The sequence below is a fragment of the Lithobates pipiens genome, unplaced genomic scaffold (assembly GCF_037356315.1).
Source record: "Lithobates pipiens isolate NorthernLeopardFrog02 unplaced genomic scaffold, aLitPip1_a1.2 Scaffold_13, whole genome shotgun sequence".
Classification (NCBI taxonomy): domain Eukaryota; kingdom Metazoa; phylum Chordata; class Amphibia; order Anura; family Ranidae; genus Lithobates; species Lithobates pipiens.
The window spans coordinates 370154019-370175022 of record NW_027507718.1 but is presented as its reverse complement, the minus strand read 5'-3'; the positions used below and the strand labels follow the sequence as shown (position 1 = coordinate 370175022).

General features: G+C 43.4%; 1 protein-coding gene across 1 annotated transcript in view; it reads left to right on the top strand.

The window, feature by feature from the left end:
• Window positions 1-4225: 4225 nt before the first annotated feature.
• Window positions 4226-21004, top strand: part of SCRG1 (stimulator of chondrogenesis 1) — a 42720-nt gene continuing 25941 nt past the window's right edge. The window contains exon 1 of the mRNA XM_077478576.1: window positions 4226-4356. The gene's annotated coding sequence lies outside the window, so the exon portion shown is untranslated. The remainder of the gene's footprint in view (window positions 4357-21004) is intronic.

Sequence of the window (21004 nt, the reverse complement as noted above, 5' to 3'; positions counted from 1 at the left end):
ATGGCACCAGTGCCTAAGGCCCAATTTTTCTGCCCCTGTTTAACAGGGACATGTAATTACAATTCTTGATATAATATTTCACAGGAGGGCCCCTTCCTGTGCCCACCCAGAGTAACGGTGAGGACTTATAGTGTTGTGGCACCAGCACCACAACCACCAAAGGTCAATTTTTCTACCACTGTTCAACAATGGCATGTAATTACAATTCTTGATATAATCGTTCACAGCAGGGCGCTCCAGCGCCTACCAAGAGTCACTTTGAGGGCTTACAATGTTGTGGCAAAACCAACACCTTGTTCCGCCATTTCTGCAGAGCATATAGGGCAGGCCCCTACTTTCAAACATCCAATTTACAAACATCTCCTACTTGCAAACGGAAGGAGACAACAGCAAGTGAGATGAAAAAAGATGGACGACAAAACAAATTATACAGGGGTGATAACCCTTCCCATGTTTTCCAAAAAGCTTAAAAATAGTTTTTTTGACTGGAGCTACACTTTAAAAATGTACCAGTTGAAAATTACAAACAGATTCAACTTAACACAACAAACCTACACAGTCCCTGTCTTGTTTGCACCGCCTGTATACTGCTGTTCTGAGTATATAGGGCCTGGGGGCCACACGCATTTCCTTTTTTTAATATGGGTACGGGGTTCCCCTTAATATGCGTACAAGACCCAAATAGGCTGGTAATGGGCAGGGAGGGCTACCCATGCCATTTTTCTCAATGATTTTCAACCATATTGCAGGAACCAGATATAACATTAAAACCGCAAGCAGTTTTAAATGGTGTTATTTCCGTTTAATGTCATTTTGTGCAGGGACTGCTCTAAACATGGGAAACACGTGGCACTTCACATGCATACTACAGACACCCCCCAGGCACCATATTTAAAGGAATATTGCACTTTTTTTTTCACTTTAATCGTCATTAAAATCAGTGCTCCCGCCAAAACGGCCATTTTTAAAAACATTTTAGGCATTGACCCATGTCCCCTGGGGCAGGAGCCAGGTCCCCAAACCCTTTTTAGGACAGTATCTTGCATATTAGCCATTAAAATTAGCACTTTCCATTTCGAACGTTCGAGTCCCATAGACTTCAATGGGGTTCTAACGTTCGTAACGAACGTGGGGTCTGTTCGAAAGTTCTGGTGCGAACCGAACCGGGGGGTGTTCGGCTCATCCCTATCCAGGAGTAATACTGGCTGCTAGGTCTACGTAAGGCCTATTCAGTAGTTCAGGGTTTCGCAAAGGAAGAGCAGAAAAGATTAAGCACGAAGCCTGGGGTGGAACCGCGTGTGTTAGAGGCTCAGCCCGAGGGGAGCCTGATCACTGTCGGAGGTAAAGGAGAAGCAGTTGCCACAAAGGGATGACCACTCATGTTACCAGAGGCAAGTTTGGAAGGGATGAAGTCCTGAAGGAATATCAGAGTAGGCGCTTCACTGGCCGGGGACAGAGAAGTAAGTGGGAAAGCTTCAGTGGAGACAGATCCAGGAATACAGCGGGTAGCTTTGAGTAAAGCTTGAAGGTGTATGGCTTGTAGCTGTAAGTAAAGCTTGAAGATAAATACAGAGGTTAGCTGTGGGTGAAGCTTGAGGGATCCAGCAGGTAGCTGAGAATCCAAGAAGTCTTGTGAGAGACGGCAAGCTGAGCTTATTGATCTACAGCGGTATACTGTAAGTTAAGCTGGAAGATCTACAAGAGGATACTGTGGGTTAAGCTGGAAGATCTACAGGGGGATACTGTGAGAGAAGTTGTTGCTATAGATTTCTGCATTTAGCTTAAAGGCCCTTTATCTGTATTGCTGTCTGCTTAGTCTACAGAGTTTGCCTAATTGCTATTGCCTTTGCCTAAGAGTGTCCTGAGCCCTCACCATCTCTCTCATCATTCCTATTAAGAGAAAAACTCTTTACAAAAAGTGACTGGCGCCCAATCTTTTCACCTTGCACCACACCCACTATACCTAGTAACCTGCACTCTGAGGAGAAATGTCAGTTCTCCCTCGCTCTGGGGGTCACCATCAGGCCCTTGGAAGTCGGGGAGACCGCTAAAGTTACACAAAGCCATGGGATTTCAATATGTACAATTATGACTTTCTAGACACTGGCATCCTAACAACCAATGAAGTCATCAGTAGATAGGGAGGACATCTGTTGCCTCCACAGCATCCTTATTATAAAGAGAATAAGGTGGGACTTTAAATGAAGCATAGCTGCAAAGTAGGTATCCTTGTTTAACCCTTCTCTGCTGCTCTCTCATCACTGGAGTCACATGAGCTAACTGACGGAGAGAAATTGAGGGATAAGAGAAACATAGGAATACTAGTCAGTACCAGTATGTAAAAGTGTATATAGTGGCAATAGTGGCAATATCCACATGTAGGACACCCATTGTGTCCCACATGTAAGACACATTGGGTGTGGATATTGCTGCATTGTAAAACTATTTAGAGTATTTTTTTTTTTGATTTTAGAGTGGGAGAAAGGGCCTTCAGACTGTCCATAATTATAAAGGGTGCCTTAGCTGAAAGGAGGTTGAGAAACACTGCTCTAGCGTAATCTGTGAGAGCGCTGTCTACTTTATAGCAGATCATATTAATGTAGCACTGACATACTGGTTATTGATGTGATTATGCATGCTTTAATGTGAGGTATATGGACATTACTGTGGTTTCGCACTAGAGCCACCGAGTGGCCAAATATGGGTAGCGCACCTGTTTATCATTTACCGCAGAACAACCTAAAGTACAGGAAGTGACTGTTGGTTTGGTTTCTGAAGGTTGACCTCGTTACCAAGGAGTCTGTGTGTGACCTATCCATGAACACTCTCTTACGCAGTGCATGCTAGGTAGAGGATATAAGGGACAGCAGTGGCCATTTTAGGTCTCTTGGGACCACGTTACCTGCCTGTGCGGATCTGTGGAGGGGTGTCCCGAGAGGCAGCGGCTAACAACTATTGCAGAGTGCCAGACTGCTCGCTTTGTGAGGTGACCTGATGGAGTCTGAAAGACGGTAGCCTGGATTGAGAAGGTCCAAAGGCACTCGGCTGAGAATTGGAGAACCGGATCGATTCAGTGGAGCGATACAGAGCGCCTGGCCTAGCTGACGGAAAGACAAGCTACTGTCACCGGACCAAAGTGATCACACGGAACTCTGATCCAGTTGGTGAGCAGACTATGGCCCACCGTCTGTTAACTTTAGCATACAGTTAGACTCACGTACAGGCCTCACTGGAATCTGCAGTTCCACGGAGGCGTAGCAGAGCCACTGATATTGAACAGGATTGAGGCCTATTTACTTTGGTGTCTCAGCGCATGTAAATAAGTTACTGAAATTACACCAGCAGCATTTCAGCTTAATTTTCCACCTTACTTTGGATTACAAATAAAAAGGAGTGACTTGAGCTAGCGAAGAAAAGAAAACCCAAGATTAAAGTACTTTAGTGAGGCCTCGCTTATAGCTTTTAAAACAAGGGGAGCTCCCAGGTTCATATAAATACATTTATATACATCTGTTATAATCTGTTATATTCTGTTATATTGACATATATTGTGCTGTCGTCCTATGTTGGGATGACAGCACAATTACTGTAACCACCTATTGAAATATTTTACAGTAAACAATATTTTTGGTTAAGTATCCAGTTGTGTGGCGTACTGTTTTTCCCCACCAGGTGGAGCCAGTGGATCCTGAGGGTATAATAAAGGTACTTTGCATTGTTGTATATTGTACTGTATTACATTGCACCATAGCTGTGCCAAGGGGATTGAGTCAAGCCAGTGGGGTTTCTAGGTAGAGTGCAGGCCCAATAAAAACCAGCAGCTCCTTCGGGGGTAAGTGCTACATTAATATATAACCCAGCTACACTCAACACAATCATCCCCCTGTAGGATCTTAGACTAAAGTTCCCAGGTTAGCTGATAGGTACACTTTAATTTCACACTGGCACACAATTATTATTGCTTGATTGCAAATGTTTATCTGCATATTGACATTTGCAAATTGCAAGGATGTTACTTTTCATGTACATAATTTTATTAATTTCAGACTGTATAAAGGAGAGCTGTGTTTAGTTCTGGAAGTGAACTGATCATAGATGTCCTAAGGATTTTACGTGGTAAAAGCAGTCTGTTATTCACAGTTACCTCTGGGCCAATGCTGGCAGCAAAGGAGAACTTGTCACTGCTAAGGAAACAAAGCTACATTTATGTCTCTCTCTCTATGTAAGTGAAGTCAGTCCACTCCCCCATCCCAGTACTACTCTCTGGCCCCTCTTCTAGCACTGTACCTCATTCTGTACAGTATTCATCTACCCAGAGGTCTAAAGGCCAGACAGGAATTTTTACAGAAGAATCAGGTAATTTCTCCATTATTAAATGATAGAAATTATTTAAATTATTACATTGGGCATTTACACCCCTATATGAGGCACAATGTTGCATAATAAAAGTATGCATTGTAGATTGTAATATGTACAATAGAAACGAATATACTTTTCAGGCGAAGGAGCGCAGCACATATATGAAAATGGCAGTGCACTTTATCTCCATTTTTAATAAATTTGTAAATATATTGTTTGTGTGAAAACAATACATTTAAAATTCTGCATGATTTTAGAGTTCACATTTTTCATAATTTTATTGGGGCAGCATATTTCATCCCACTAAAGGTTATGTAAACCCTTTTGCAATAATTAACTTTTTTTATGTGCTCCCTTTCTTCTGCTAAATATATTATCAAAAGCATTTTGTTATTTCTGTTCAATAAAAAAAAAACCACATTGCTCTTGCCAGAAATCTTGTCAGCTGATAAGTTCTCGTGCTTTCTGCTTGTACGTTACTGTTAGCAGTTATATTTTTCTGAGGACTACAGGACCCCGCCCATCTATGCTATGGACAGAAGAACATGGGTAGGTCCCAGTAGTCCTGTCCCATTTCTGCTGTCCTGATACAGTAAGGTGAGTGATGTTGTCATAGCACAGGAAGTATGTTACTGGCAGAATCATCAGAAAAAATAAATAAAAGAGAAAAAGCCTGAAAAGGTAAAAAATGGATGTGGATGGGGGGAATCATTCCTGCTGTGCTATTGTATTCTGTCAACGGATAGCTGGCAGCTCTGACCATTCAGGAAAAACCTAACAGGCTTGTTTTACACAAATCGATCTACCTATTGACTTGTGTACAATCAGCTAGCCCATACATGGTTAGAAATTCCCAGCTGAACTGGCCAAATTTCGATCCATGTATGGCAGGCTTAATTCACCCAAAATATCTACAGACACTTTATTATTTTTTTAATCAAGAATTTGTTCTTGGGTTTAGATATACATTTAAATAAAGACAAATTGCTTTATACGTAATTAAATCTACACTTTATGTATTCCTATTATCCCTTCTTAAATAATTTGCAGATTAGAAATAGCAATTCTTCTGATGCATGACTAAAATGCATATCAGTAAAAGACCATTCTTTCAAGAAACAGACTGCAGACTCTTGCTGAGCTCATAATACCTGACTCACTAGTAGTCACCAAATTGTCATGTAGTATACTAGTGCACAGATACAGTGGCGGTCCATGCACTGTGGGTGCATGGGCGCCACCCCCCCCCATCCATGCGCCCGGCCCCTTTCAGGACAACGGACGCATGGATTCCTATGGAGGGGGTGGGAACGGGCAGTACTCTCTGAAGCACCTGAGGCTCTAATAGGCTTCAAAATAGGGTGGGCTCGGGGCGCAGAGATTGTGTGACGCTAGCGAATTAATGTTCACTATTTTCACACAAACTTCCACCCTATTGGATGCCTGGCGATTAGGAAGAGGATTGGAGAAGACATGCTGGAGGAGCTGCTGCGGTAAGTCCCCTCTGCCAAAGCCATTCGGGGGTGGCTTTGGTGCAGAGCAGCATGTGGGGGGGGGGGTGCTGCCGCCAGAGATGCGCGCACTATGTAGGCACAGTGGCTGCATATGATGGCCACTGGTGGCTGCATATGATGGGCACAAGTGGCTGCATTTGATGGGCACAGTGGCTGTGTTTGATGGGGACAATGGCTGCATATGATGGGCACAGTGGCTGTGTTTGATGGGCACAGTGGCTGCAATTGATGGGCACAGTGACTGCATTTGATGGGCACAATGGCTGCGTTTGATGGGCACAGTGAGGCTGCAATTCATGGGGGGGTCTATATTTTTCCGTTTGTGTGCATCCCCCCAAACATTTTGAGCACTAGCCGCCACTGTTAAGGAATAAATGCATTTTCTAACCACAGACAACAGTCATGCATGCTCTGGAAAATGGAAATTGGGATAGTTGTGGGGTGGTAAAGACAATTCTTAATAAAGTTACTGGTACATGTCTTAGATGTGAAGACACTGAATTTCGGTAGTGCAACAGGAACTTGCTGCAATGTATTGCCTTTAACTTTAACTTCTTTAAAGCAAATGTTTCTTCTCATAAAAAGTGTAAATCAGCCATTGTATGTAACGAAAGAACCTGAACATACAGTATCTCACAAAAGTGAGTACATCCCCTTACATTTTTGTAAATAGTTTATTATATCTTTGCATGTGACAACACTGAAGAAATGACACTTTGCTACAATGTGAAGTAGTGAGTGTACAGCTTGTATAACAGTGTAAGATTGCTGTCCCCTCAAAATAACTCAACACACAGCCATTAATGTCTAAACTGGCAACAATTGAGTATACCCCTAAGTGAAAATGTTCAAATTGGACCCAATTAGCCATTTTCCCTCCCCAGTGTCATGCGGCTCATAGTGTTACAAGGTCTCAGTTGTGAATGGGGAGCAGGTGTGTTAAATTTGATGTTATCGCTCTCTCTCTCTCTCACACTGGTCACTGGAAGTTCAACATGACACCTCATGGCAAAGAACTCTCTGAGGATCTGAAAAAAAGAATTGTTGCTCTATATAAAGATGACCTAGGCTATAAGAAGATTGCCAAGACCCTGAAACTGAGCTGCAGCACGGCGGCCAAGACCATACAGAAGTTTAACAGGCCAGGTTCCACTCAGAACAGGCCTCGCCATGGTCGACCAAATAAGTTGAATGCATGTGTTCCATGTTATGTCCAGAGGTTGTCTTTGACATATAGACATATGAGTGCTGCTAGCATTGCTGCAGAGGTTAAATGGGTGGGGGGTTAGCCTGTTAATGCTCAGACCATACGCTGCACACTGCATCAAATTGGTCTGCATGGCTGTCATCCCAAAAGGAAGCTCAAGATGATGCACAAGAAAGCCCGTAAATAGTTTGCTAAGACAAGCAGACTAAGGGCATGGATTACTGGAACCATGTCCTGTGGTCTGATGAGATAAACTTATTTGGTTCAGATGGTGTCAAGCGTGTGTGGCGGCAACCAGGTGAGGAGTACAAAGACAAGTGTGTCTTGCCTACAGTCAAGCATGTCGGTGGGAGTGTCATGGTCTGGGGCTGCATGAGTGCTGCCTGCACTAGGGAGCTACAGTTCATTGAGGGAACCATAAATGCCAACATGCACTGTGCCATACTGAAGCAGAGCATGATTCCCTCCCTTCGGAGACTAGGCTGCAGGGCAGTATTCCAACATGATAACAACAACAAACACACCTCCAAGATGACCACTGCCTTACTAAACAAGCTGAAAGTAAATGGTGATGAACTGGCCAAGCATGTCCTAAACCCTATTGAGCATCTGTGGGGCATCCTTAAACAGAAAGTGGAGGAATGCAAGGTCTCTAAAATCCACCAGCTTTGTGATGTTATCATGGAGGACTGGAAGAGAACTCCAGTGGCAACCTGTGAAGCTCTGGTGAACTCCATGCCCAAGAGAATTAAGGCAGTGCTTGAAAATAATGGTGGCCACACAAAATATTGACACTTTGGGCCCAATTTGGACATTTTCACTTAGGGGTGTACTCACTTTTGTTGCCAGCAGTTTAGACATTAATGGCTGTGTGTTGAGTTATTTGTGTTTGAGGGGACAACAAATTTACACTGTTATACAAGCTGTACACTCACTACTTTACATTGTAGAAAAGTGTCATTTCTTCAGTGTTGTCATGAGGAACGGTATAATAAAATATTTACAAAAATGTGAGGGGTGTACTCACTTTTGTGAGATACTGTACCTGTCTTTGTATTTTCTGACATACATATATAGACTTTCCATCTTAAAGGCCTATATTTTGGTTATTGGGCATGATGGTTGGATCCAATGACTAATAGCTAGATGTAGGATGAGGTAGTAAGCAGGTAAGTCTTCAACTATGAAGGTAATTAATATTATTACTATTATTATAATTAGTATTATTACTATTATACAGGATTTATATAGTGCCAATAGTTTGTGCAGTGCTTTATAATATAAAGGGAGACAGAACAGTAACAATACAATTCAATACAAAGGCATTAGGAGGGCGCTGCTCTTATGAGCTTCCAATGTAATAGGGCGGGGCAAGTGGAACAAAAAGAAATAACTGTGAGGGATGACCTGATAGGAGAAATAAAAGATTCAGTTGTTAGCTAAATTCAGGAAAGGCTTACCTGAAGAGATTTGTTTTCAGGGATTGCCTATAAGTGGACAGAGTAGGAGATAGCCAGACAGACTGAGGTAGAGAGTTCCATAGGATGGGAGATGCTCTGGAGAAGTCCTGGAGATGAGTATGGGAGGAGGAGACAAGGGAGCTAGAGAGCAGGAGGTCTTTGGAGGAGCGGAGAGGACAGTTTGGGTGATATATTGTGACAAGATTGGTGATGTAGCTTAGGATAGAGTTGTAAATGGCTTTGTATGTTGATGTTAGTATTTTGAATTTAATTCGCTGGGCAATCAGAAGCTAGTGAAGGGATTGGCAGAGTGGGATGGCAGACACTAAAAATGGGTGTATTTTGGAGATGCTATCAGGGTGAAGTCTACAAGATGTGGACAGTGATTGGATTTGGAAAGGACAGGTCAGAGTCTAGGATTATACCTAGCACCCAGGTACGAGGGGAAGGAATTATAGTTGTACTTATGATCTTGATGGAAAAGTCAGGGGAGGGGGCACACGTGGGGAGGAATATTATGAGCTCAATTTTAGAAAGGTTGAATTTGAGGAAGTGGTTTGACATCCACAGTGATATGTCAGTTATTAAGTTAGTAATGTGAGAGGAGACTGAGGATTAGAGAGAGATATTTGTCATCAGCATAGAGATAGTATTGGAAGCAGTGGGAGTTTAGCACGTGATCAAAGACGAGGTGTAGATGGAGAGGAGAAGGGCTCCCAGTACAGAACCTTGGGGGGACCCCAGATAAAGAGGAAGCAGAGAGGAGGAGGCAGAGTTGTAGGCAGCACCGAAGGAATACTGTGATAGATAGGAGAGCAGAGTCTGGAAGGCCAAGGCAGTGACGTTTTTTTTCAAGAGGAGTGGGTGATCAACAGTATCGAAGGCAGCAGAAAAGTCTAGTAGGATGAGTATGGTGTAGTGGCCATTGGATTTAACAATTAGTACATCGATAGTGTAGTTTTTGTAGAACTGTTTCTGTGGAGTGTTGCAAGCAAAAACCAGACTGTAAGCAGTCAAGGAGGTTGTTGTCAGTGAGGTAGGACTCAGATGGTTGTATACTAGGTGTTCTAAAAGGTAAAAGTAAATAGGAGTAAAGAAATTGGTCTTAAGTTATTCAGGCTGGTGGGGTCCAATGAGGGCATTTTAAAGTGGAGTTCTACCCAAAAGTGGAAGCCCCGCTTTCAGTGCCACATTTAGCACCTTTCAGGGGGGAGCGGCGAGATTCGGCCCCCTCTCTCCTCCCCCTCCAGGGCCATTCAGAAAGCGCCGCGCACTTCACACATGCGCAGTAGGGAACCAGCTCTGAAGCTGCAAGGCTTCACCGCCGGTTTCCCTCACAGCCAATGGCGGAGGCCAATAGAAACATCAACTGGGGTGCCGATATCGCTGGATTCAAGGACAGGTAAGTGTCCCAATATAAAAAAGGCAGCAGCTAAAGTATGTGCTGCTGCTGACTTTAAATTTTTGCTGGGGGGGGGGGGGGGACTCTGCTTTAAAGAGAAGGTTCACACAAAAATGGAACCTCCACTTTTTGGAACCCTCCCCCCTTCGGTGTTACATTTGGCACCTTTCAGGGGGGAAGGGGTGCAGATACCCGCAGGTCACAGGTCCCAGATCACAGCGGGGACCAGCTAGGATGGGAAGCGCGACTCGCGCATGCTCAGTAGGGAACCCGGAAGTGAAGCCGCAACGCTTCACTTCCTGATTCCCTCACCGAAGATGGCAGCGGCAGCAGCCGAGAGCTGAGTGATTGATCAGCTTCCAGCTGCTGACATCGCGGGCACCCTGGACAGGTAAGTGTCCATTTATCAGGTGTCCATTTATAAAAAAAGTCAGCAGCTGCAGTATTTGTAGCTGCTGGCTTTTAATATTTTTTATTGAGTGGACCAATAGAGAGGGAGAGATTTAGGATGTAAATGAGGGAGAATAGGATAGAGGAAGAGGGTGACCATAGTATTTGCAAAGAAACAGGGTCCAGAGGACAGGTGGTAAGGTGAGCTTCTGAGAAAAGTTTGGTCATCTGTTCCGTAGTAACATGGACAAGAGAGGAATTTATTAAATGTGGTTTTGGACAGGGTATGTTAAGTGGGATAGATATCTGTGCAGTGGAGATGTCAAAAATAATTGCATCAATCTTGTTTTTGAAGTTAATACTTGCATATCTAAGGTTATTGAGCTCCTGGGGCAATTGAAAACACATTAACACATGGTTTTATATTACAATTTTTTTTTAACTGATTAAAAGGTTTGCTATAAGTATGTGTGTATAATAAATGATACGACTGCTAATAATGTATATGGCTGACTATATGCTGAGCTGTTAAATGAGCACTAATATAAATGCATATAAGATTAGTTTTAACTGGCCTAAAAGTAATACAGTGTTTTCTTACCCCACATAAGATGTTATGTCTATATGAGAGGAACATGTAATGTGTTTTATGCAAATATTTGAAATAGGAAAAACATCATATTTATTAGGTGACTCTTGGAATGAAATTGTAGTACTGACATTATACTAATACGTAATTCACTTGCCTTGCCACAGCAGCACACTGCCCATATATCACAGTGTTGCACTGAGAACAAGCTCCATCTGATGCAACGTACATTGAATAACATTTGGGTTAGGGTTGTTATTAGTGCCAAATCTATACTGAGAAATTTGATGTGCTGTCATTATTCTTTTATTTTATTGTATTTTGCACTCAGTAGCTAGAGCAAGGGGAATACATCCTTATGAAGAAATCAGCAAAAAACGGAGTGGGAACTGTTCTGGCCATAATAGTAGTAGAAAGGTCGTCACATTATATCTGTGAAAGCTTCTATATATCTAGAAATTAGAACATGATAAGGCTTCCAAAAAAAGCCTGTAACTAGTGGAAACCTCTGGAATCTTCCCAAAGTAGTTACCTGCCTAGAGCTCAAGAGTTCAGCAATTGCACACACCAAGGCCAACAGCATGAAGGGGCTTCAGTTTGCAGGGTTCTTCATGGCCACATGTAGATTTAAAATGGCATAGGTGATGACCTTCTCCTGGGCATCTTGTTCTGATTTCATCTAAGGCTGAATGTCCACATCTTGTCTCTCATTTTGTTACTTGCTAAAACTTTACAATTCGAGTAATCACAGGGGGAGGGTAGACTGAGGAAATTCTTCCTTCTGCCTGCAGAAGACTGATGATGACATCTTTACTGCAAATTAAGTCATCTCAGCCTCTGCACAGTTACCTGACTATAGATCAAGAGTTCAGCAATTGCACATCTCAAGACCAACAGGTTGAAGGGGCTGTAATTTGCAGGGTTTTTCTTGGCCACATGTAGACTTTGAATGGCATAGGCGATGACCTTCTCCTGGCCATCTTTTCCCTACTAGAGTATGGCCCCTAGGCCCTGAGTACAGGTATCAGTTCTTAGCTGGGATGGATGGGAGAAATAAGCAAAGGTAAACACATCAGCTTCTTCTTCAAGTACTTAAATGCCTCACGTTGCAATCCCCATTTCACTTTCACGGAGTCCCCCCCTTGTGGCCTGCCTCATGTAGGAGCTTTTGAATCAGAGCAGAGTGATGGGCATATTGCTTGATAAAATGCAAAAAAGTTCTGACTTTGGTCACAGCCGATAGGGGCCTCCATTTTTGTATTGTCTTTTCTTGGGATTGGGCTCAATCTCACAAAGGTATTTCAGCCCATACTGGTGCTCCTGTGCCAACACTGCATCCATGCATTGAAGATGGTCCTTGAATATAGGAGAAAACCCCACTACATTTTGAAGATAAATAGTAACCAGGATGGAAGTGTTCGATCATCCTCTGGAATGCAATGGGCACATTGTTAGGCCCAAAGAGATTACTTTGAAATTGGAGCAACCCCATTTTAATAAGGATATGCCAATACCTGCTGGCAAGATTGAGTGCGGAGAAAAATTTGTCCCGTCCTAGAGGAGACAGGGATTCTTCTACTCCTAGAAGTCCTCCCTCGTGAGCCACCCAGCGGCTTTTGGTCTCTTCAGTCACCTCTTGTTTCATCTGTTCTAGCATCTGCTTGACTATTTGGTAGTGGTGTGGAGGTATGCTTTTCTATATCTCCCAGAAGGGAGGATTCCTTTGGGTATCTCATGTTCAGTCCCATTGCTTCATCTGTGGTTATGGTCCCCCTGTGAGAACACATCTGACCACTTATCCAATATCCGCTTACTGCTTCTAACTTTATGGGTATCAATTCCTCTGTGTATTTGCTCTCCTGCTCACTCTCATTTCTTTCTTGCAAGCCTCTAAATTATGTTTACTTTTGCCACATAGCAAGACCATGAAATTCTCAGATCACTCTGTGCCTCACCTAGGGTGAAAGCACTTACATGGTTAGGGCCAGGTCATTCAACGCAGTTTCAAGAAACAAATAGAGTGGAGGAGTCTGGTATTATGGATTCAAACTGGTATGATACCTTGTCAGACCATTGCGAGAGTCCTGTTGACAAATGGAGCCACTTCTTGCCTGGTTTCCTTGGTGGGCCCAAGTGTGCAGGACATCCCTTTAGCATCTAAATTCTTAGATCCCAGATGGCATTCATGCACAGAATCACCTGTGACCACCCCCCTCTCAGAGGCATTACCCACAGCAGGACAGTCACCACATCTTCAGTTCTTGAATGGGGAGTCTTTCTACTTTGCTGCCCCACTGAGTAACTATTGGCAGTGGGACACTTTAGTTTAATGGCTTCCTTTGTGTATGACTGGGGAAATGCCCCAGGAGATGGCTAAACTTTTGACAGCAACAGCACAGGGATAGTGACCTTGCATGCCTCCACTGCCCTTTGGTGAAGTATTAATTTCTGTACTTCCACTCTGATAATTCTATCTGCAGCTGATGGCAACTTCCCATGGAACTGTCTGTCCTATTGCAAGTGAGCCTAACCTTTTCCTGCCTATGATGGCCATTGGTGTGTCCAAGCCTGTATGTCAATGTTTTACCACTCCTAAAAGTTTGTGGAACTTTAAATTGGGTGTTCTTCTATGTTTTTCTGACTTTGTTGGACAACAGTCCATCCACAAATTGTTCCTTCAGCCATCTATCTGCATCACCCCAGTCAGACCCTCCTACTCGGCCACTTTCCATGTGGCATATCTCCATTTCCATGTCATGCAGTTACAGTGTATATTGTAGAATGGATTCTACTGCTCTATACTTACTTTCTGCTTACGAATTGGGCCCAGGGGTACCCTAGTGTTACCACTACATCTACATAGTTAACTATCTTGTCAAGGGAATCCTGATCTTTAACTGGGAGGTGCAGGATTAACCTCCTTGCTTCCCCCTTTGGAGCATTAATGGCCAGTCCTGTCTACTAATTGCATGGTTTACAAAGCAGGGTTTACATACACATACAACACCCTGTTCCGCATCACCTTTTTATAAACCCTGGAGACTGTGCACATACACCACCACTGTCTTCCAGGTATCTATGACCTGGCAGAGACTGGCAGTGCATCTGTGCACGGAGGTGGAAGGGATCAAAAAAGGTTGATGCAGTAAGTTTAGTTCCACTTTAAGGAGGACTATACATTTATAGTTTAAGGCACAGGGTCACTTATCAGAAAAATAAATTCAAATATTTCTGAAACTGCATTAATGTACTTGAATACATTGGGGAATTTTACCAACTTATAAATCCTATTACATATGTCTTAGTCAGACAGTCAATCATCTCCTATGCTTTGTGTCATTGTTAAGACTTACAACTGCTTTCCCTTTCCTAGTCTGCTTATATTGGCCAATAATGCGGTTTTATTCTGCTCTGATCACTCTGTGGTAAACGTATCCAAAAAAAGCTTGTGGCGCCGAGTAGCCTATCCTCTATCTAGCTAGTGGTTTTCCCAGAGCTCATGAGAAAAAAAAGAGTCCTGTATTACAGTATGAAGGCTTGTAACTAAGAGCTTGCTTTAATGTTATTTTTAGAGGTTTAAGCAAATGTGAAATTTAAGGGATCATTCTCAGTAGGATCTTGAAGTATGTGTCTGTATATTCAGAAGATGAATGTAGAACTTTTTCCGAAGCCACGCATGTACAGCGAAAAGTCTGCAGATAGATATCTGTACTGCACACCAGCCAGTATAAAGCAGTAAAATATAGAGTAAAATGATTCTGTGTAGTGATGGACGAACTTCTGATGGGGCGTTTCGCGAACCCGAACCGTGAACGCGGCCAAAAGTTTGTGAACCCCAAAGATAGCGGCGGGCCCCATTGACTTTAATGGCAGGCGAACAGTAAAAAACCTCCTGGTCATATTTTCAGCCACAAAATGCTTACTAGCTGTGCACACATAGTCCCACAACATGGACACTGACATACCAGAAGTATTAAGTGAATCTGGGATCGACAACGAGAAGCATTCTTTTTTTATCTCTGAATTTTTGATAATTCAGGAGTGCATGAAAGCCATGGAGGAGAGGCAAGGTCAAGCCAGGCTATGAAGGGGGTGCAGGAGATGATCAGTGCCACAGTCAGGGCAGCACAGTCCTATGCCAGTGTCCCAGTGTGCCAACCTGTGCTTGAGCCCCTCCCTCTGCCCGGCCCTTACCCCCACCTATGCAGAGCTCCACTGCGGTGGTCCGGAGGTGCCAGTCCAGTGCTGATCCTCAGCCATGGTGCTGGCACTGCCTGCTGATTGGCTTCTCCTCTGCTATCTCCCTCACTGTCTGAAACCAGCACCGCGATAGAGATTGGGCACTGACACCAGCACCGTGATAGAGAGCACTGACACCAGCACCGTGATAGAGAGCACTGACATCAGCACCATGATAGAGAGCACTGACAGCAGCACTGAGATAGAGAGCCCTGACATCAGCACCGTGATAGAGAGCACTGACACCAACACCGAGATAGAGAGCACTGACACCAGCAGCATGATAGAGAGCACTGACACCAGCACCGTGATAGAGAGCACTGACACCAGCACCGAGATAGAGAGCACTGACACCAGCAACGTGATAGAGAGCACTGACACGAGCACCGTGATATAGAGCACTGACACTAGCACCGAGATAGAAAGCACTGACACCAGCACCATGATAGAGAGCACTGACATGAGCACTGAGATAGAGAGCACTGACACCAGCACCGTGATAGAGAGCACTAACACCAGCACCGTGATAGAGAGCACTGACACCAGCACAGAGATAGAGAGCACTGACACCAGCACCGAGATAGAGAGCACTGACACCACCAGCACCGTGATAGAGAGCACTGACACCAGCACCGTGATAGAGAGCACTGACACCAGCACCGTGATAGAGAGCACTGACACCAGCACCATGATAGAGAGCACTGACACCAGGACCGAGATAGAGAGCACTGACACCAGCACTGAGATAGAGAGCACTGACACCACACCAGCACCGTGATAGAGAGCACTGACACCAGCACCGTGATAGAGAGCACTGACACCAGCACCATGATAGAGAGCACTGAGACCACACCAGCACCGAGATAGAGAGCACTGACACCACACCAGCACCGAGATAGAGAGAGAGCACTGACACCAGCACCGAGATAGAGAGAGAGCACTGACACCAGCACCGAGATAGAGAGCACTGAGCGGAGGGTGAAGAAGAGTAAGGCTGAGTGAGCCACTCAACCAAGTCTGGTGCGTCCTTTGTCGTAATCGCACGCACCTTCTGCAATTTGCCACTTTGGCTCAAGCCTGTTGCTCCTGCCCTACCCCTACCACCCCTGCAGAAGGGCCTGCCTCTTCCTCTGCCTGTCATTTTTTAAATGACCCTGTGACAAAAGTCTCTAGAGAAGTGAAGTATGTATGTGGAAGAAGGTATATAACACCCCGCTTCAATCCGTCGTTTTTGGGGGCCACTGGTCTATCACACCAGTTATAATACTTTTTTTTAATTGCCTTTGTCATTCTTTGTACTATTGCTGCAGAACCGCTCAGCAGTCACAATGCTGCACAGTGGAAATGCACTATACAATGATTTATATATGTGCAAGTATTTTATACGTGTATTACACCCCTCTATACTGCACACCAAATAGTACACCTATACCAGTCCTTAAAGACCTTTGTGGACCTAGTAGCTAGTGATTTGCAGATTGTCCCTCAGTCCCTACACTGATAAAAGACAGCTGCAGAATCGGTCAGCAGTCAAGTATAATAGGCTTTCTATATTTGAAACAAAGTATATTATACGTGTACAACCCTATATACTGTACACCTATACCAGTCCTTAAAAGGACCTTTGTGGAGCTAATAGTAATAGCTAGTGATTAAACTGACTGTCCCTGCTCCACACAGCTAGTGATTAGTGTCACTACAGTCTGTCCCTGCTCCACACAGCAACCTCTCCCTACACTGACAAAAGACAGAATGTAAAATGGCCACCAGGTCAGGTCTATTTATAAGGTAGGGGAAATGTCCAATTCTCCATGTTCTGAAATGTATCAATTGGCTGTCGTGTACCCCATGATGGATGTGTCATCATGGGTCAAAGTTCTTTCACAATGTAAACGCATATGTCCGCCGGGCGAACAACGCCAAAAGTCCGCCGGTTTGGCGAATCGCGAACACGCAAAATTCACCGCTAACCGACCACCGGGCGAACCGCAAGGCCATCCCTAATTCTGTGACACAATAATATCAAGCTGATTTACTGTGACCATATCAAAACCACCTTAGTATTTGAGGAAAGATGCAGATATATAATCATTTCATATCACTACATTTCCTTAAGGTTCCAATAAATAATTGACTAGGTTTGAATATTTTGATGTATTTTATATTTCCCTTTCTTTTTGGGGTTTTCTACCTTTTGTAGACATGCATGTTTGCATTGAGTGAATTTGCATGCATGTCTCATGAAGGGTGCCAGTTTATCTCTGAGGAAGACAATTGCTATCAGCCAGAAAAGATCAGACCTGGATGAATGATTACTCCCTCATGAATGCTTGAACAGGGAATGTTTGTCAAGTTTAAAAGGATGTAACGGCAATATTATTATAATCTGACTGTGGCTAACATAATATCAGTACCTACCCTGAAGGTGGCTAACCAGGTTGGATAAACCTTCTCTTAAAGGAGAAGTATGGGCAAAGCTTGTTTGGCATACTTCTCATATGGGCCACAGGAGTGTACTTAGTTCTGCAGTCCTGTGATCCAGATTCAGCTAACAACAAGCGTAAGTTCGCTGTCAGCTGACATAACAGAGCCAGTCTAGGCTCTGCAGGGATCCTGACAATAATGTCGGTCTCTGTCCATATGCCTGACCAGTAGCTGACTCAGCCTCTTAGCACACTACTGAGAGCCTGAGCCAGCCACTCCAGAGTCCAGATCCCTCCACAGTCCAATGCTCCTATTGAAGGGGCAGGGCACAGAGTAACTTACAGTCATCATTCTGTGCTCAGAGAAGATCCAAGAACTGAGCCATTAGTGGTCTTTGATCATTTCGTTCTTGGGCTTAGAGGTGGCAGGAGACAGCTGCAGCTTGGATCAGGGCTGTGGTCATCTAGCTGAGTATGAGGTTTGTTTTTTTCGATCCCACAATTCTCTTTTAGGCTGGCCATACACCAGTAGAATTTTGTTAGACATTTTTATTTCTTAGTGGGGTCAAATTGACATTCAATTTTTACTGTAGTTATGAGAACATTCAAAAGAGTAGGTGGAAAAATTTTCTCTAACAAAATTAAACTAAATGTGTTTTTTGGGCAGGGAAAATTGTATATTTTGCAATGAAACCTGTTTATTACATGTGAGATTTAATTGAAATAGCAGGCCTGGACAAAATTTTAAAGGCTTTCAAACAAAATTAGTTTGATGTCGAGAAAGAATATTCTGCTAGATTGATTTTTCATAATCTCCCTACCGGGGTTTGAATGAGAATCTAACCATGTATAGCCAACTCTAAAGTAGATCTGAACCTCATGACTGCATTATATGATCACAAGGTATTATATTAATACAGGTTGCATATTTTAGAAGATCTAAAACAACATTTGAGATTATATTAGCATAATGAAGCTTTCATGTCACTTCCTGTCTAAAGGTGGTCATACACGTAAAGATTTACATTCATAGAGTCCCCTATACCTGCTGCTGACTGTTTATTCTGATAGCCAGCAGCACCCATATGTAGGCAGGTGTTCCCCTTTAATGAATAACCAGTTCACTTGGGCCCCTTGGTGGGTGTTCTCTGTACTAGCCCAGCCCTATCCCTTTAGAATGATAGTGGGAGTGTAGGCAGGTGTAGATTGACCTACCTGCTTCCTGTAATGGTGTGGCAACAATGCTGCACTGCTCCTTAATTCAGAGCAAAGTTGACAGGCTATTCCAGTGTTCACTACAGTGTGATGTAAAGATGTTAAAGAGAGCTTGACTATCAGCTTTGTCACTGCTGTAGCTCATGAAGCCTATAGCTTATCAATCCGCAAATGGCCACATCTCATTCTGCCCACTGCTTTCTGGATTGACAATGCTACTTCTGTTGCAGAACCCCTACCACTCTGGGCTGCAGTGTCTAGTAGGGGGAGTGTGCGAAATAAAAAATTAAGGAGGGTTAGGCTTAGTCAGGGAGGGTAAACAAAGTTTTCTGCTTAATTCTTGAGGCTTATGCATCATATACAGGATGTCTCCAATTTACAAGCTGACCTCAATGCTCTGTCTAATTGGGTGACTATGTGGCAGATGAGGTTTAATGTTGATAAATGTAAAGTTATGCACTTGGGGGTCTAAGAATATGCATGCATCATACATACTAGGGGGAGTACAGCTGTGGGAATCTGTAGTGGAGAAGGATCTGGGGGTTTTGGTAGATCATAAGCTCAGTAATGGCATGCAATGCCAAGCTGTGGTTTCCAAAGCGAGCAAAGTCCTTTCCTGTATTAAGAGAGGTATGGACTCCAGAGAGAAAGATATCATTTTACCCCTGTTCAAATCATTAGTAAGACCTCATCTGGAATATGCAGTTCAGTTTTGGGCACCAGTTCTCAAAAGGGATATTGGGGAACTGGAGAAAGTGCAGAGAAGGGCAACCAAACTGATAAGAGGCATGGAGGAGCTCAGCTATGAGGAAAGATTAAAGGAACTGAATGTATTCACTCTTGATAAGAGGAGATTAAGGGGGGATATGATCAACATGTACAAATATATAAGGGGTCCATATAGTGAACCTGGTGTTGAGTTATTCCCTTTACAGTCAACACAGAGGACAAGGGGGCACTCTTTACATCTAGAGGAAAAGAGATTTCATCTCCAAATACGGAAAGGTTTCTTCACAGAAAGAGCTGTGAAAATGTGGAATAGACTCCCTGCAGAGGTGGTTCTGGCCAGCTCAGTAGATTGCTTTAACCACTTGCTTACTGGGCACTTAAACACCCTTCCTGACCAGACCAATTTTCAGCTTTTGGTGCTCTCACACTTTGAATGACAATTACTCAGTCATGCAACACTGTACCCAAATGAATTTTGTGTCCTTTTTTTCCCACAAATAGAGCTTTCTTTTGGTGGTATTTGATCACCTCTGGGGTTTTTATTTTTTGCACTATAAATGAAAAAAGACTGAAAATTTTGAAAAAAAACGCATATTTCTTTGTTTCTGTGACAGAATTATGCAAATTATTAATTTTTCTTCATAAATTTTGGCCACAATTTATACTGCTACATATCTTTGGTAAAAATAACCCACATTAGTGGATATTATTTGGTCTTTGTGAAAGTTAGAGAGTCTACAAGCTGTGGTGCGAATCGCACAAAATTGATCACATCTGATGTACTGGTGGCCTATCTCGCTTCTTGTGACCCGAACAAGCCAGGAAAGTACAAATACCCCCCAAATGACCCCTTTTTGGAAAGTAGACATTCCAAGGTATTTAGTAAGAGGCATGGTGAGCTTTTTGATGTTGTCATTTTTTTCCCATAATTCTTTGCAAAATTAAGATTTTTCATTTTTTTTTTTCTCCACAAAATTGTCATTGTAATAGGTTATTTCTCTCACATGGCATGTGTATACCACAAATGACAACCCCAAAAAAATTCTGCTACTCCTCCTGAGTATTACAATACCACATGTGTGTGACTTTTTCACAGCCTGGCCACATAGAGAGGCCCAACATGCAGGGAGCGCCATCACGTGTTCTAGGAGCATAAATTACACATCTAACTTGTTGACTACTTATTACACTTTTGAAATACCAGGACAATGACACGTGACACTGATGACAGATGGCACTGATACGTGGCAATGATGACACTTATACGTGGCACTGATGACACGTGGCACTGATGACAGATGGCACTAATATGTGGCACTGATGACAGATGACACTAATATGTGGCACTGATGACACGTGGCACTAATACGTGGCACTGATGACACGTGGCACTGATGACACATGCCACTAATACGTGGCACTAATACGTGCCACCGATGACAGATGGCACTAATACGTGGCACCGATGACGCGTGAC